The following is an 18,460-nucleotide window of genomic DNA, read 5'->3' as shown; positions in this document are numbered from 1 at the left end:
TTTTACTTTATGAAAACAAACTTTCACTAAAACTGAGCCAAAACAGAGGAATTAGACAATACATCCTCTCCAATATGGAAAGGAACAACACTCTCAAAGATACACTCTTACGCAATAGAAAAGGTCTGCAAAAAAACATGATAGGTTAAAATTTGACTTTCATTTCTCAATTTTGAAAAAAAAAAAAAACTTTATATATACATTTTATTATAAAATAAATTATGAATTTATTAGGGCCAATAAAATTTAAATATTTTTTTTTTATAATACCATAAAAGTTTCATTGGAAGAGACATAAATTCTATAAATGAAGGAAAAAAAAATTGTCAAAAACGTAATGTTGAGATTGAAAGTTCTATTCTTATATTCAATCATCTTCGTGTTTTCAAATTTCTAGCTATTTAAACTATTTATGAACTTAAAAAAATTCAATACAATCCATTATTTAAACCATAACTTACTTGTATTGAGAAAATTCATAAATTAAGTCCTTGACATTTTTTAAAATATAATTAAATGCATTGTTAAGCATAATAATATAAAATTTTATTTTAAAATTTCTTTATCTATTAAATAATACATTTAAGAAATTGAAGTTTCTAACACATTGTTCTTTAAAAAAACGGTAGCATATTGTTAACCTGCATATCTTTTATGGGAAAAATTATACAATAAAATCAATATATGTATAATAATTTTATTATAATGGTTAATATTATGGTAAATTTTATGTAAGTGGAGGCTATTTATTTTCTTTATCAAACTATTTAACTAAATTATTTCTAGTGGTAAATTATTAAGTGTACTCACCATTCACAAAAAATTGGCTATTCCTTAAATTTAAGAGTACAGGACTAACAATTTTGCGAGTAAGGGTGCACAATGGAGCATGAGTAAATCCAAGCATATCTCCAAAATTAAAGGACTAAAAATTGTTAAAATTTAATCGATGTATATTCAATAAGGAAAATCTCAGCCTAAAGTCATACATCGGTTAAATACACGCAAACATCCCATCAAATATTCAGCAGTGGTTGAAACGCTTCCGTAGAAATTAACTGTACATGCTAGTGTTTAGAACTCAAAACTCAATGTTAAGAGTCAAGCATAGTTTTACCTTGTGTGGATGTTCACATCACTTGTTTAATTTTTGTACCTATTTTAGTCTACAGACATGGATGTTGTGATTAGTATCGTTGGAAAAATTGGAGAACTCCTGGTTGAGCCAATTGGGCGACAATTTGGCTAGTTAATTCACTACAGCAGTAACATTGAAGCTCTTCAGGAGCAAGTTCATAAACTAGAAGCTGTGAGGGAAGACGTGAAGGCATCCATTGATGCAGCAAAAAGGAACCGGGAGGTCATCAGAAATGAGGTTCACAGTTGGACATCAGAGGTTGATGAGATCCTGTCGAAGGCTGAGAAATTTCTCGATGGCTTCCAAAGCAAGGTTTCATAATTTGGCTTCACGTTATCTGCTAAGTAGGAATGCTGAAAAGCTGAAGCAGGGAAGCAGAAGAGATTGAAAAACAGAAAAATAAAGGCAACTTTGATAGAGTTTCCAATCCTGCACCTCCGCCACCGTTATTGTTTCCATCTCAAGAAGATATTGTGATTTCCTAAAGCAGACAACCAGTAATAGAGGAGATTATGGGGCTTTCAAGGACAACAAAACCAACTTCATTGGGATACACGGAATGGGAGGGGTGGGTAAAACCACTCTGGTGAAAGAAGTTGCTAAAAGGGCTCAAGAAAGCACGCTTTTCCCTACTATTGCTATGGTTGTGGTGTCACAAACTGTTGATGTGAAAAAGATTCAAGACCAGATAGCAGAGAGGTTGGTTTTGAAATTGAAGGAGGTTAGTGAACAAGATCGAGTAAGCCGGTTGCAAGCTAGATTGAAGGAAGAGATAAAGTCCTCATAATCTTAGATGATATTTGGGACAGACTAGATCGTGCAAATGTGGGCATTCCATTTGGCCATGATCATACGTGTTGCAAAGTTATGGTCACAACACGTCGTAGACAAGCATGCGAGACTATGGTCCACATGAGGGAGACAGCAAAGATCATCCCTATTTAATGTTTTATCAGAGAAAGAATCATGGGTCTTGCTTAAAATGCAGGCGATGTTATTGAGTCTCCAACATTTAATTCTTCTGCAAAAGATATTCTCAAAGAATGTGGAGGCCTGCCTCTAGCTCTTGTAACAGTGGGAAGGGCAATGAGAGGCAAAGATCCTGACGAATGGCAAGTGGCAGTTCGGAAGCTTAGGAAATCAAGGCCAGAAATCATTGAAGGGATGGATAAAGATGTGTACAAATGCCTTCAGTTTAGCTATGATTACCTAAAAGATGATGAAGCCAAGAAAGTTTTCAAGCTGTGCTGTTTATTTCCTGAGGATTTCGATATCTCAGTAGAAGACCTGGTAAGATATGGGATTGGACTGAAAATATTGGAAGACGTTGCGAGAGTGGAGGATGCAAGACAAAGTGCTCGTTTTATCATCAAATATCTGAAAGATTCATGTTTGTTTTTGGAAAGTGATATGGAAGGCTGGGTCAAAATGCATGATGTTGTGCGTGATGTTGCCTTATCAATGGCGTCAGATTATTTGGTGAGAGACCGTGTCAAAAAGTTGGAGGGTTGGCCAAGTATGAAAAATATGAAGCATTACACTGCCATCTCAATAATGGAAAATAAGATTTCTCAAATTCAATTTCCTGATGCTTGGACTGCCCAAAACTCAAGATATTGTTGTTGAAGCAACGTATTTTTGACAGGGAGTTGTTGCATTTGCCAAAAGCAGCCTTGACAGAGATGAAAGCCCTTGAAGTTTTCCATCAGACGGCCTCGCTTATTAGACCTTTGTATGGACTCTTGGAATTTGGTCAATTAACCAATCTCCGGACACTGATGCTTCAGGGATGTATGATTGGCGACACCGCTGCAGTTGGGGAACTGAAGATGCTTGAAATTCTTAGCTTCAAAATGTGACTTCCTAGAGCCATTCAGTACAATAGGGAAGTTGACTAATCTAAGATTGCTAGATTTTGAACATCATCGTTGTTCTTCCAACTTTTCTATCATATTTCCATCCAATGCTATATCTAGTTTGTCCCAATTAGAGGAATTATAGATGCTTTCTTTTGGTCCCTCATACTTCAACATAACTGAGTTGAAATCCCTGTCTTGCTTGACCACCCTTACAATTTCCATTCAAACCATTCCTCAAGGCTTCACGTTCCCAGATTTGAAGGTTTTCAAAATATGCTTAGGAACAAAGACAAGATTTCAGAAGTTCAATAGTTTGAGTCTTTCTAGCTCGCCCACAATTGTTGCTTCATGCCATTACTGCAGAGAACAAATAATCTATATTTAGAATCATTTGAAGATTTAGAGAATATCATTCCTCGCTTATTTTTAGATGGAGATAGTTCAGCTGTTTTAGAAAAACTAAAAATTGTCCGTTGTCGTAATTTCCAGTACCGGATCAATGTTGAAGAATTGACAGTATTCGCACCACTTAATCCACAGCAACAATTCAAGCAACTTGAAGTTCTTGTAGTGAAGCAATGCTCTGTGTAGACTTCATATTTTAGTCAATCTTCAAATTTCATAGTTCGAATAAGTGCGATTATATCGATCCCCTTAATAGGCGTTTGACCGATCTCAACTAAATTATCCGATCCCAGGTCATTTTCTTTGAGCTAGTAACCTCCATGATAAATAATAAACTTCAAAGTGCATTTAAACCAAGTGTTTTCCGATCCTCCCGACCCATTTTGATTAATTTTCGGACCATCTGATTTTGTATTTTATTTTCCGATCTCCTCATGTGTGAGATTCCAAATTCCGAGACGCCTTGTGATTAGTTACCTCTCTCAAATGGTTCAAGTGTTTAACCAAGTTAATGTTTTAACCGATCTTTAATAAGCGGTCCCAAACTCATCAAATTCAGACTAAGAGCTGTTCTCAAATCATTTTTATGTGTGCATCAGAGTTTTAATCGGTTCTCAGTCACAAGCCTTTGCGATCTTGCACTCGCGATTAAATCCCTTTAAACAGTTGTTTCACGATTAATAATCGATCTTAAGTTCCTTATCCGAGCTTATGCGATCAAGTGGGAGTTGATTCAATACTCATCCTTACTTAATTTAATATTTTCTGATCTTACCAAGATTTGATCACAAACAAAGAGAACTTTAAAATTCATTCCAAGAAATAAAATACACAAGTCATTCAGCAGGAGGATCTTCCCTAGCCTGCTCTTCAGTTTCATACCCAACATTTACTCCCTCCTCTCTCTTTTGTTCACCCTCACTCTCAGCTTCAGCACCCGGAGCAAGTTCCTCGAGCTAGGCGAAGTCCTCATCAGGATAACGTTTGACAAGCTCAACAAGGAGATCACTATGAGCTTTCACATAAGCCCCAGCTTTTTTCATTAGAGCCTCCTCATCCTTCGCTTGAATCTCTTTAGAGAACTTGACCCGGAAATTGTCAAGCTCCTTTTCTAGCCAAGCTGCCTTCTCTTCGAAAGATTTCATTTGTTCTTCCAACTCGATGATCCGAGCATTCGCGATAGAGAGTTGGTTCTGCATTGACGCCATGTCTTGAGACATCCTTGACATCTCCCTCTTCATAAGATAAACCTTCTCTCTGATTGCGTGCTGGGTCGCCATTGCTTTCGAGCTCAAGCTCATCGAAAGGCTGAGAAGATCATTAATATTTTTAGGACCAATTCTGGTCCGATCCTCAGGGAAACAGATCATGTTCTTCTCCAAATTGAGATTACCCCGCACCGATTTGTTCTTCTCTAATGATTGGAGCAGTATTTTAGCGGCTTATGAAAGAGGTCGTCCAGACGAAGGTCCCTGCCCTGAGGATCCTCCCTCTGAAGCTGAAGTGATTGGAGGTTGGGGAGGAGTTTCAGCTCAAGCGAGAGGCTCCACGGTAAGGATTTGCCCCTCTAGGATAGGTTAATCTTGGATTAAAACTTCTGAGCTTATCTCTTCAGTTCAAGCTCTCTTCTGAGCTTCAGATCTCTTCATTTCTAATACCTTCCTACTGAGCTCTTTATTCCACTTTTGAACTTCCTTTGCTGCCTTATTTTCAGCCATACCTACACAGAAAAATGAGATTAGTGAGATTGCTAGGGATTAAGAGATTAAAGATTTGGGTTTTACCCATCCCAGGACCCAGATTAGAGAGTAGAAGCACGTAGTCCTCCCGGGCGATCAATTGCATCATCCACCATTTCAGGTCGCCCATAACCACATCTAAACATGAGTATTTATGAACGGTCGCCTAATTCTTCAATTCCTCCACCATGGCGTCCTCGTCTTTGTTTAAATTGAGCTTCTTTGGCACTTTGGGGACCATATAGTTCCAGCTACGTAGAGCACTCTAGAAGCCTTTCGGATCATTATTCCTAAGTGTGAAGAACAGATCTTTCCAGTTCTTCAGCAAGGAAGGGAAATCAATGAAGAGCCCGCAGTTCAGTTTGGCTTGGAAAAACTAGTATTCATCGTCCTTTCGCCGAGTAAGCCTATGTAATTCAACAAAAACATTCGGCGTAGGATCAAGTTCCTTAGCTCGGCAAAGGCCTCTAAAGACCACCATAGTTCACCAAGAGTTCGGATGCACTTGGGCTATACAGACATGGTGAAACTTTAGAACAGCTTTGTAAAATTCATCCAAGGGAAACCGGAGCTCGGCTTTTAATTGTTCTTCATGCACCATGATTCGGTTGGTCTCATCAAAGAAGTGATTAGCTCGTAGACTTGTATGGCATTTTATCAGCTTGTAAGAGTCGATCTGGAGGTTGTATTCTTAGCTAATCGATTGGAGATCAGCTTCCTCCAAAACTGATGGCAGTTCATCCACAAGTAAATTTTCTTTTCTTGGGGCCAAAGTCTGAGCCCGTTTTGATTTAGCCAGTTAACCAGAGACCAGAATAGTGGCTGTGTTGGGTACAGGTAACCCACTTGGCCTTGCCCATCGCCTTCTTCTGATGTCCATGAAACGTGGATGGAAGGAGGCCTCGTAACTCTCTGACTTTCGGCGCTACTCATTTTCAAATAACAAAGATAAATCTGATCGAAAAAAGATCAAAACCCTTACCAAAGTATAAGTCGTCACTAGAAAATACAAGAATTGAGGGAGAGCCTTGAAGTTGTTCAGAGAATCAAAAAACAACATAAGTATGTAAATGACTAACCCCCCCCCCCCCCTTTTATTTATACTCGTCCGTGCATTAAATGCTCACGAGGCCCTAGGTGACGCATTGGTTAGTTGGATCTGATCGTTTCCATGATGCAACAAAGGAAAATTCTAAAAGCATGGCAAGGAGATAAGACAAGTAAGATCGGCTAACGGGGATTGACCATATATCCGAGAGAATAAGGTTTTGAACCAAAGGGATCGGTAGGATGGGGATTCGATGAGGGATTAGATTGGACACAATTATTAGAGATCAGAAAAATAATCAATGCAATAATAAAATAAGAATAAATTAAATCAATAAATAAGAATTTATTTCATTTCCAAAGGATCAGATTACATCTGTCGCAAGGTATTTTGCGGTCACCTGGACGAACACTCACTGAAGTGGTAAAGAGTGAGGAGTCGCCACTTTAATTTTGAGGGGAATTAAAGAAAACCATTTGTGAAAATAAATTAAAAGAAACCACTTTGAAAACAGAGATTCCAGGTTCGGGGTCCATATACGGGCAGGAAAGGTGTTAGGCACCCCGCCTCGTCCCTCCATGAGGGTAAATAGATTTAATCTTATGCTCTTTCATAAATTAAAAGGGTATTTAGAGGATTGGGATAGTGATAATGTTAATCCTTTGTGCAAAATGAAGGAATGTTTGATATTTCACTCATTTTGGGTTGCCCAGAAACATAAGTTTGTGAGATGGCCCTTTGGTGAGTAAGTGTTTGAGGGAGGTTGTCTTGTGTATTGAAGTCATGTCATTTAGTTTGAATTTTGTTAAGAGACCTGGGGCAGGGAATTTCTCCCGATCTCTAGATATATTTTATTAGGAGTTTTGAGTGGGAAATTTCAAATAAGAACTCTCCTCCGATCTCCCCGTTTTAATTTAGGCGAGAATCAGGTAAGGACTCTCCCCCGATCTCTTAGGGTGTTTGGCTTAAAGTTTGATGAAGGATCTCAGATAAGAACTCTCCTCCGGTCTCCACCTTTTTATTTGAATGAGGATCAGGTGAGAACCCTTCCCCGACCTCTTTTGGTTCAAAAATTTAAATGGAGGATCTCGGATAAGAACTCTCTTCCGATCTCCGCGTCTTTATTTGAATGAGGATCAGGTAAGAACTCTCTCCCGACCTCTTAAAGTATTCGGTTTAAGATTTTAAAGAGGGATCTCGGATAAGAACTCTCCTCCGATCTCCGTGTTTTTGTTTGAATGAGGATCGGGTAAGAACTCTCCCCCGACCTCTTAAAGTATTCGGTTTAAGATTTTAAAGAGGGATCTCGGATAAGAACTCTCCTCCGATCTTCATGTTTTTGTTTGAATGAGGATCGGATAAGAACTCTCTCCCGACCTCTTAAAGCATTCGGTTTAAGATTTTAAAAAGGGATCTCGGATAAGAACTCTCCTCCGATCTCTGCATTTTTGTTTGAATGAGGATCAGATAAGAATTCTCCCCCGACCTCTTAAAGCATTCGGTTTAAGATTTTAAGGAAGGATCTCGGATAAGAACTCTCCTCCGATCTCCATGTTTCTGTTTGAATGAGGATCGGGTAAGAACTCTCCCCCGACCTCTTAAAGCATTCGGTTTAAAATCGAGCCTCTCACCGATCTCGTATATGACTCTCTTGTCCGAACCTTTTGGCTGGCTACATCTGATTTCTTTCGGTTGCTAGTCTGGGGACCTATCTCGATCCCGGCTTTATTATGTTATTTCCTAGACTCGCTTAGTAACCCGACCTCATGACTTTTCTCTTGATTCCCTATTCATTCTTTGATTATTTTACTTATTTCCAAAAGACACTATCACGTTAGGATATTGCTACCAACACTTTGCTAAATTACCTAGAAGTTACTTGTAACCTGAACACCCATATTCGAAGGAAATAAAAACTAAGAACAAATAAATAACGTGAACTAGAGAATAGAAAAAGTAAACTCAAGAGAGTAATTATCGGCCTGAACGATCTGCATGGAGATTTTAATATAATTGAACTTAATGAGAATTTTGAAAATAAAAGCAGAGAACGTAAAATGAGAGCATTCGGAAAGGTGACAGTCTGGGCACTTACCTGTGTGAGATCAAGGATATCAAACTGACTCTGGGGATCATAAGTATTGTAGAGTCAAAAACTGGTGATTCAAGGATCAATGCTTACTCCGAGATTTTAGAAACCAGGTTAAAATGCAGTTGAACCGAAGTGACGGAAACCGGGTCAGAATGAGATCAGGCTGAAAGAATAATGTGCTGATGTTGGGGTGATGAAGACAAGACTAAACAGAAATGGTGTAGTAGAGTAATGAACAAACTGAAAATGAAGGATTTCAAGGTTCGAAAACTCTCTATCACCGGAGATACTCGAGAAAACTAGTTTCTGAAGTTTCTCAATTTTCATGCAAGCTTAGAATGGCAAAGCAGCAAGACTGAATTAAATTTCAAAGCCTTTCCACTATAATCACCATCACCTTTTTTATCCGTCCTCCCTACAGTATTGCATGCAGGTATTTATAGGGAACAGGTGCTACTAATGAAGGGTCAGGATCTCCCCTTAGGGAGACGGAAGGTTTGGATCTAAAAGGACATAATCCGATGTCAGAGAATTAAAGAGAATCAAAATGGATGGCTGAGATCCCATCCAGAATGTCCGTCCTTTTTCTTCCTAATCCAACGGTTCAGGCTCCTTCCTTACAAGATGGATCCGAGGGCTGGGAATAAAAGGCGCCGAACCTGTCATCTGTTTTTGATCCAAGGGCTCCGATTTTGTCCTTGCAAGTATGATCAACGATGAGGATTGTGATGTACAGAACTGTCACAACTATTTTTGGCGTCTGTCAACAATGTGGGCGATTCTGCAAATGAGGCATACGGTGAAGATTTGATCACGCCTGCAACGCTTTAATTACCTCGGCTCTGATTATGTAGAGAGTTATTGGAAGTCGTCTCATCCTCTTCTTGTTTTTCGATCTCCTATTCCTTTCGATCTCTCTATTATGACACCTTTTCCGATCTCTCATATCAGACCCTTCTCCCGATCTCTCCCATTCTAGAACCTTTCCTTCTAACCGATCTGCTTCAGTCAAAGCATTTAATTCTTCGGTTACTTATGCATCCACTTCGGTTTTCGCAAGTAATAAATGCTCAGACCCCCTATATATATGCCTCAGCAGGAAATTTCTCCCACATTCCATTTCTTCTCTTCCCATTTTTCACTTCTCCTGTCCAAGTTTCTCCGATAACAATTTCGGCCATGGTGACCGCTTTTGATCTTTTTTCGATTGTTCTCTTTGTTCCTCGACTGAAAATTTATGATCCCGGTGATCGAAGAATCATGCAAACCACATCTGCTGACAGTGAGAGAACCGAACTAATTTACCGATCCAGATCGAAAATGTCGATCATGCCGATCTCGAATCGGTCTACCAATATAATCGATGAACTGATTTTGGACGAAAGGACTGCTAATTTCCTTCTACATATCGGTGATCACCTTTTGAAGTTCATTTGGCTCCTCACCATATCGGGCGTCCCGACTGCGGCTCGGTTCTAGTCGATGACATCGACGATGACTCCTCTCATCATCATGAGAGTCATAGTCACTCCATTTGAGCTGCACATCTATCCGATGCCTATGGCTGGCTTTTTGATCAAACACATCTTTTGATTCAGCCACAAGACTAGGCTTTGACATAGGTCCCTACTAGGTAGGATGTAATGCCGATCTTTAGAGATCTTCCAAATGATATAATTTATTCTTTAAAGGTTCTTAATGATGTAATCCGATCTCTTGAGATCGCCCAAATGATGTAATCTGAAATTTTATTTAACAGTTATCATTTAATTATTGCCTTGATTAATTTTCGATCTCTGATGTGCATATCCGATCTGGTTCCTAACTAAATCACCCTTAGCCGATCTGTAACTCTGAACATCCACCTTGATCTAACGATCTTAGCCAGCCGATCTCCTTTTATTTTATTTATGGTGTTTCTGGAATCTTTCTGCGACGTGTCAGGAAAGCGGGTGGATTCGGCTAACCGATATGTCGCTTGGGACACTATGAGCATTGAATGCTCAGATGGGTATAAATAGGGGAAGGGTCAGTCAGTTGCTCCCTTATGTCATTTTCAGCACTTTGCGAGCGATTCCAAAATTCTGTCGTTTCTTCAAGTTTTTCCGACGCCGATCACATTTCGGTAAGGGTTTTGATCTTTCTCTTAGTTAAACTTCTTTCATTTCTTTGAAAATGAGCGGCGCCGAGGGTCAGAGAGCGGCAAGCCCTCCTTCCGTCCATGTCTCGTGGTCATCGGATGAAGTCGAGGTGATTAGGTAGAGTGGGCACCCTGAGCCTCTTACGACCTCTATTTCAGCCCGTAGTCAAGCGGCATAATCAAGACGAACACATTCTTCTGGGAGAGAAAATCTTCCCGTGGATGAGTTGCCGTCGATCCTCCAAGAAACCGATCTGCAGTCGATCAGTCAAGAGTACAACCTTAAAACTGACTTGTACGAGCTTATCAGATGCCATGGCGATCTCCGAGCCGATCACTTCTTTGAAGAAAATGATGCGATCATGATATGTGAAGAACAATTAAAAGCCGAGCTCCGGTTTCCTCTTGACGACTTCTATAAGGACGTTATGAAGTTCCACCACGTATGTATAGCCCAAGTACATCTGAACTCATGGCGAATTCTGGTGGCTTTCAGAAGCTTATGCCGAGCCAAGAAGCTTGAGCCTATAGCCAAGGTTTTTGCTGAGCTGCATAGACTTACTCGTGGAAAGGACGATGAGTATTGGTTCTTCCAAGCCAAACCGCACTGTGGGCTTTCTACCGATCTCCCCTCTTCATTGAAAAGTTGGAAAAATCGCTTCTTTATGTTGAGGAGCAAGATTCCGAACGGTTTTGAGGGCTTCCCACATAGCTGGCAGCATCTGGGCCCATCAATTCCAAAGAGGATCACCCTGAGCAGGGATGAGGGTGCCATGGTAATGAAATTAAAGGATCAGGCAGCCACTCAAAAGTATTCGTGCCTATATGCTGTTATGGTCGAACTAAGATGGTGGCTGATGCGGATGATTGCCAATGAAAACTATTAACTGCAGCTCTCTGATCTCGGACTAGGGACCAGTATAACCTAAATCTTTAGTCTCCTGGTTTAGGTAATCTCACTAACTATTTTTCTGTGCAGAAATGGCTGAAGGAGAAGGCGCAAAGGAGTGCCGGAAGCGGAAAAGAGAAGTCTCCCGGAAGGTACGAGAAATGAAGATCGTCACAGCATCACAAACGCCAAGGTGGGATTCGGGGAAAGTGCCGGGAGACTCGTCCCGACCTTCGGTACAACCGGTCCCTAAAGTAGAGGTAGCTCCTTCTCCCCCTCGACAAGAAGAGCCACCACCTTCCCAACCTACCGTGAGGACCCTTTCTCAAGGTGCCCAAGTTCTTATTCATTCTCTGGAGAAGAACCGATCCGTTCGGGAGAATCCTGGCTTGGCCAAAGTTCTGGATGCTACCATATGCCTCCAGGAGGACCGAAACAGGCTGACCTCGGGTAGCATTGATGATCACCTGGCTCAGGCGATGAGTTTGAGCCTAGAGAGCCTGGTGAATCAGCACATAATCAGGGAAAAGGCTCATCTTCTGAGGCAGAAGATTCTAAAAGCAGTCCAGGACGCGGCTTCCGCCCGAGCCCAACTTTTATCCGCCCAAGACTACATTGCTGAAATCGAAGGTCGGATGAAATTCTACGAGGATAAGCTGGCCGAGCAGGCTCGTGAACTTGGGGAAGCTCGGTCACTCCAAACTGTCGACGTCGCCCGCCTTACTGAGGAGCTCAAAGCAAAGGAAAAAGAGGCTATGACAAAGGAAGCTGGTGCTTATGTGAATGCACACAGCGATCTTCTGGCCGAGCTCGAGAGGCGTTATCTTGGGGAAGACTTTTCCTGGATGGTGGATCTTGCTCCTAGAGACGAAGAGGAGAGCGAGGAGGAAACCGAGAGAGAGAGGGAGACTGAGCGAAATGTCAATGTAGAATAGGCTGGGGGTGACTCTTCAGCCAAATGACTTGTAACCTTTATTTTGAGATGAAATGAAATCCCTTTTGTTCAATTTCTTGATGAGATCGAAAAGTATCCAAATTGTATGAGTACTTGATTGTTTGAACGTATTAAAACATCAAACTTAAAAGCAATCATTAATCTAAGTATAAGAGGTCGGAAAAACATTGTAACCATGAGATCGGCCTAAGCCGAGACCAAACATCGGATAGAACTTTAGATCATTAAAATTGAAAACTTGATTTGAATACTTAAGATCGGAAACACCATTAAGTCAGACTAAAACCTTAACTTTATTAAATGATTTTCCACAATATTTGTGAAAGAGAGATCGAAAATAAGACTGGATGGCACTGAGACCTAATATTGGTTTGATCACCTTTGACAAGAGATCGGAAATGAGATTAGACGGCGTGGAGACTTGATATTGGTGTGATCTCCTTTGTTGGGAGATCGGAAAGCATTCGACTAGATGCGAGATTGGTTTATTTCCTAATCAAATTACTTGTAACCGAAGAATGTCAGTTGGGGGTCAATTTGCAAATTTCATTGACTTTGGTGAACAGCCAAAATATGGTGTTGACAACATCATTTGGGGGATCTCTCAAGATCAGTAATTACAAATGTCCCTACACTACATTTTACCTATCTTGCTTTCATAGTTCGGATCATCCTCAATCTCAAAAAGCCATTTAAGAGATATGTGGAGATCGGGAGGGTAGCTCTTGTCAACTATGGTAAAGACTAGGGAAAGATCGGTGTCATCGTCGATGTTATCGACCAGAATCGAGCCTCAATTGGGACCCCTGACATGGTTAGGAGCCAAATGAACTTCAAGAGGCGGTCATCGACATCAAGATTGAAATTAGAGATCCCCTTGTCCGAGATCAATCCGCAGATCATATCGGTAAACCGATTGGAGACAGGTACGGTAGTCATTTTGGACCCTGATTGGTAAATTAGTCTGGTTCTCTCGCCATCATCGAATGATGCTCTCATAATTCTCTGATCATCGAAGTCGTCCATTTTCAGGCGATGGGCCAAAAAAATGATAAAAAAAGATCAAAGTGGTCGTCATGAAGAGAATTCTTATCGGAAAAGTTAGAATCAAAGAAGTAGCACATGGGAAATTAGCCTGAGAGAAATGAGTGTAAGTGTGAAAATGGCAGGCTCCCCTCCCGCATATATATAAGGCCTTGACATTTAATGCCCACAGAACTCGAAGCGGCTTATCGGTAATTGAAGAATTTATTGCTTTGACCAATACAGGTCCGATACAAAGGAGAGATGGGAAAGAATCGGGGAATAGGAAGAGATCGGGAAATAAGAAAAGACTGGATGCAGAAAAGTGGATAGAGATCACAATAACAAGCCTCAGATCAGTCAATCACAATGAGAGGTCGGGTAGACTAAGGAATGACTTATAGAGATCGGAGGGCTCGGGAAGTCGAATCACTTTTAATCAAAACCCTTAATTCATAAGAATAATTCCTCTACCATCAAATCCGAGTCAATTAAAGCATTTTGAGTATGATTTAGCCATCACCACCCATTTCATTTGTAAGGATACACTCTTCGCCGTCGGATTTTAAACGGTTAAAGTAGCCCAGTACATCTCAACTTACACCGTTGATTATAATTGTAAGGATGGATTTGAGGCCCTCGGATCAAAAGTAAATAACAGATTCGGCACTTTTTATTCCCAGCTCTTGGATCTATTTTGTAAGGTAAAACCCCTAATTATTGGGTTAAAGAATGAAATGACAGAGATTCTGAACCAAATCCTAACCCTCAATCTTGATTCTCTTTAATTCTAAGACATCGGATCGCATCCTTTTAAATCTGAACCCTCCATCTCTTCCTGCTGGAATCCTAAACCTCTATTTTGAGTACTCATTTCCTATAAATACCTGCGTGCAATACTGTAGAGAGGGTGGTGATTATAAAAAAAAAAAAATCTCTGAAATTAAAGATTGTGGTCCTTGATCCAACAGACTCTTAAAGTTTTTAAAGACTTTAGAAATAATTTTTCTAAGGTATCTCATCTGAAGAGCTACAAGTCCTGTGATCTATATTTTCAATACTCGTGCATTACCCTGGAAATTTAATCTCAGTTCGTCATCAAGTTTTCGCCCTCATCACTTTTGGCAAATCAAGTTCTTTTATTGTCTCGGTCTTAATCTCTCCAGATTCGTGGGACGTCAGCATTGGCTCCTTCATTGCTTCAGCTCTCCACAGGTAAGCATTCCAACTTTACCACTTGAGCATGATTAGCTGGTGTTCATGACATAAGAATCTTTAAGTTACTATGTCACGCAGTGCTTTTAGAATAGGATAGCGCCAAATTTAATTCATTATACTAATGTTATTTATGACTTTATACTGTGACATCCGCGAACTTTGTTTTTTTATCATTATCACCTTTCACCTTTTATTTTGTATTGTAAATATGAGTTCGGGTGGTACAAAGGCTACTGATCCCATAAATATCATGAGAAATGCGGATGGAAACAATGACAAGAAATTTTTTTTTTTTCGATTCTAACAAATGGGGAAAATAATCAGGAGAATAGGATCGATATAGAAAGATTAAGACAGGCGGAGAGGTCAAAAATTGAGACTAGGCCGAACAAGCAAGTCATGAGATCGGAACCCAAAACAAGCTCGGATGATAACCTGTAAGATCGGAAATCAGGACAAGCTCGAACAATAGATAGGCGATTAGAAACCCTAGATGACCTCAGACTGTTAGATGCAAAATCCAAAGCCAAAGAGTTTGGACAGAGCATTAGGAGGTCAGAATCAAGAAAGATCAGACAACCAAGACATCGAGAAATTACATGGAAGTTTGGCAACGAGTTCGGCTCAATACCCACGCATTCCCTTTCATATTTCCAGATCACAGAGGTCAGGAAAGAATCCTTTCCTGGAGCTACCTATGTCTTCGACAATTTTTCCTAATGTTAAATTAAAAAGATCGGGAAAAATTCATTTCCTGAATCCCTAGTTTAAAATTCCAATATAAAATGGGAGAGATCAGGAGAGAGTCATTTCTTGAAAACTCCCACTATTTTTACACCTTTTTATAAAAAGCTCATTATGAGAAATCGGGAGACTCCTTTCCCTGAAATTCCCAATGTTAAATTTATTTTTACGGATATCTTACTAACTCTTATTTTCAACAGAACTTATCAAACACATTTCAATGTTCGGCTCACGGGAGAGTCCTTCCAAGAACTCCAAATTTTTAAGACCCAATGAAGAGTCCTTCTAGAGGTCTCCTTATTACCAAGGAAGAATCTCTTCCCCCAGATTAACTTAGTTAAATGAAATATTATTATTAAAAAAAAGACATTAAATAATTTTGCATGAAATGATATGGGTAAAGATTTCATAGGTAATTATGCTGATGATGAGACCTCCCTCCATTAACTAAGAGTCCTCATTAAGGAAGAGAGTTCTCTAGGTTTCAATTAACGCATACCTTTTGAATTAGAGTCCTAATTAAGAGGGATGAAAATCTATACTCATATCAGTTCTTGAAAATCCATTACGCACACCGCACCCTCAGTTATTCAAAACGCTAATGATAAGGTACATAATGTGTGAGCTGAGAGTCCTCCTCACTCGTTATGAATCTTTAGGAACCAAATAACACCACTTCGGAATTAGAGTCCTAATTCAAAGAGGGAGGAACTTAATAAATACATAAAAAATAAAAAAAACACAACATCAATTCACTGTAGAGTCACCCCATATACTTGTGTTCCTGGGAAACCCAAGATGGTGAAATATTAAACGTTCCTTTTATCAACAACAAGGACCAATATCATAATTCTAACCCCAAAAATTATCGATCTTAGATTATGAAGAGCACATTATTAAATCTGCTTACCCTTGTTAAGGGACGAGATGGGGTGCCTAACACTTTCCCCATCCATATATAGACCCCAAACCTAGAATCTCTATTTTAGAAGTGGTTTTGATAAATCTTATTTCTACAAATGGTTTTCTTTAATTTCTCTCAAAATTAAAGTGCGACTCCTCACTTTCTCCGCTTCGGTGAGAATCATTCGGTGACCGCAAAACCCTTGCAACACTCTGCATTGGAGTATATATTTGAAAAGAAAGGAACACCTCTCTATTTAAGAGAACTTCATCTATCATCTTTGGAAGGAATGAAGCACATAAGGAAGAGCCCTAGTGAGTTGTTGCACTTGCACAATCTATAAATTGTAAGGATAAAATCGTGCCATAAATTGAAAGTTATCTTTCCTGCTTTTATTGCTCAACGACATTGGTAGCTGGAAGAACTAGAATTGTTGGATTGTGATGAATTGAAAGTAATTGTTACAGAAAGGCAAAAAGGGTAGGAAATGATTAACAATGTGGTGTTCCCTCAATTAATAAAGCTTTCACTAAGGAAACTTATCAATCTTAAGGCTTTTTGCATGGATAACTTACCTTTCAAATTGCCATCCTTGGAAATGTTAGATGTAAGTTATTAGCCTGCATTTGAATATATATTTGAAAAGAAAGGAACGCCTCTCTATTTTATAAAACTTCATCTGTCATCTTGGAAGGAATGAAGCGCATATGGAAGAACCCTAGTGAGTTGTTGCACCTGCACAATCCACAAATTGTAGAGATAGAATCGTGTCATAAATTGAAAGTTATATTTCCTGCTTCCATTGCTCAAGGACTTGAGTAGCTGAAACAACTGATAATTTTGTATTGTTATGAATTGGAAGCAATTGTTGCAGAAATGCAAGAAGGGGAGGAAACGATTAACAATGTGGTGTTCCCTCAATTAATAGTGCTTTCACTAAGGAAACTTATCAATCTTAAGGCTTTTTGCGTGGATAACTTACCTTTCAAATGGCAATCCTTGGCAATGGTAAATGTAAGTAATTGCCCTGCATTGGAGTACATATTTGAAAAGAAAGGAACGCCTCTCTCTTTTAGAAAACTTCATTTGTCATCTTTGGAAGGAATGAAGCACATACGGAAGAGCCCTAGTGAGTTGTTGCACCTGCACAATCTACAAACTGTAAAGATAGAATCGTGTCGTAAATTGAAAGTTATCTTTCGTGCTTTTGTTGCTCAAGGACTTGGGCAGTTGAAACAACTGGACTTGTTTGATTGTGATGAATTGGAAGCAATTGTTGCAGAAAGGCAAGAAGGGGAGGAAACGATTGACAATGTGATGTTCTCTCAATTAATAGAGCTTTCACTAAGGAAACTTATCAATCTTAAGGCTTTTTGCATGGATAACTTACCTTTCAAATTTTCATCCTTGGAAATGGTAAAGGTGCACAAGTGCCCTAAATTGAAGACATTTGCTGCTTCTGATGGAAACCAGAGCACAACAGAATTGAAGGTGATCAAAGTAAACAACAATGACATAAAGCTTAATGGAATAGACTTAAACATAGTCATACAAAATCACAACAAAAAGGACGTATGCGCCTTTATCATTTTAATTGTTTTTAATATGTTGTAGCTCTTGTTTCGATTCTTTAAAAGTAGATGACCAAAATTTTAGAAGAGGCAAGGTTTTGGGGGTTTCAAAACCTCCAAAACCCCAACCCACACCCTCCCCCCCCCCCCAAACCCATTTTTTCAACTCACTAATTTGGTAGATTGGGAAGATTTTGCTACCTTACCTTCCATTACCTTGCTTTATGAAATATTCCCTCACTCAATCCAAACACACTTTCCTCTGCTTCATTAATGAATAGTTTTATAAACCTATAACACACTGTTTGACCGCACTTATTTAGATTTTGATAATGTTTATATTTGTGGTTCAGGGAGCTGCAGGTCCAAGCAACTAACAACTGAAGATGTCTGTAAGGTTTGTTAGCAAGGCAAATAAAACTGAGGCATTGATTGAACACAACCCATAAACTTCTTCCAACTCCTAACTATTTTCTATTTCCTTTCAAGTTTTTGCATTGGACTTAACAGCTTCAAAAGAATTTCTATTCTTATAAATATATTTTTATTTTTAAGTGCAAGGTTCTTCCTTAATCCTTTTGATAGATCGCTGCAGCAAGGAGAGGACAAATAGAGTGTTTTTTATTCATGATATGTTCAATGTTAGGCGTTAAATCAAGGTGATGGTTGCCCACTTATTATCCTCCTTACAATAAATTCGACCTCTTTTGTTTAGTATAAATGGATTTTTTTTTT

The 18,460-nt window shown here is 39.4% G+C and overlaps 1 non-coding gene across 1 annotated transcript; it reads left to right on the top strand.

Annotated features, from left to right (window-relative positions):
* Positions 1-1,174: 1,174 nt before the first annotated feature.
* Positions 1,175-18,102, top strand: LOC110673798 (disease resistance protein At4g27190). Its single transcript, XR_009141829.1, has 4 exons — positions 1,175-3,513; positions 10,482-10,509; positions 17,083-17,726; positions 18,079-18,102. It is a non-coding gene; the product is annotated as a disease resistance protein At4g27190 (transcript).
* The last annotated feature ends 358 nt before the right edge of the window (positions 18,103-18,460 follow it).

The sequence above is a fragment of the Hevea brasiliensis genome, chromosome 2, assembly GCF_030052815.1.
Source record: "Hevea brasiliensis isolate MT/VB/25A 57/8 chromosome 2, ASM3005281v1, whole genome shotgun sequence".
Taxonomy (NCBI): domain Eukaryota; kingdom Viridiplantae; phylum Streptophyta; class Magnoliopsida; order Malpighiales; family Euphorbiaceae; genus Hevea; species Hevea brasiliensis.
This window is presented reverse-complemented; position numbering and strand designations above follow the sequence as displayed.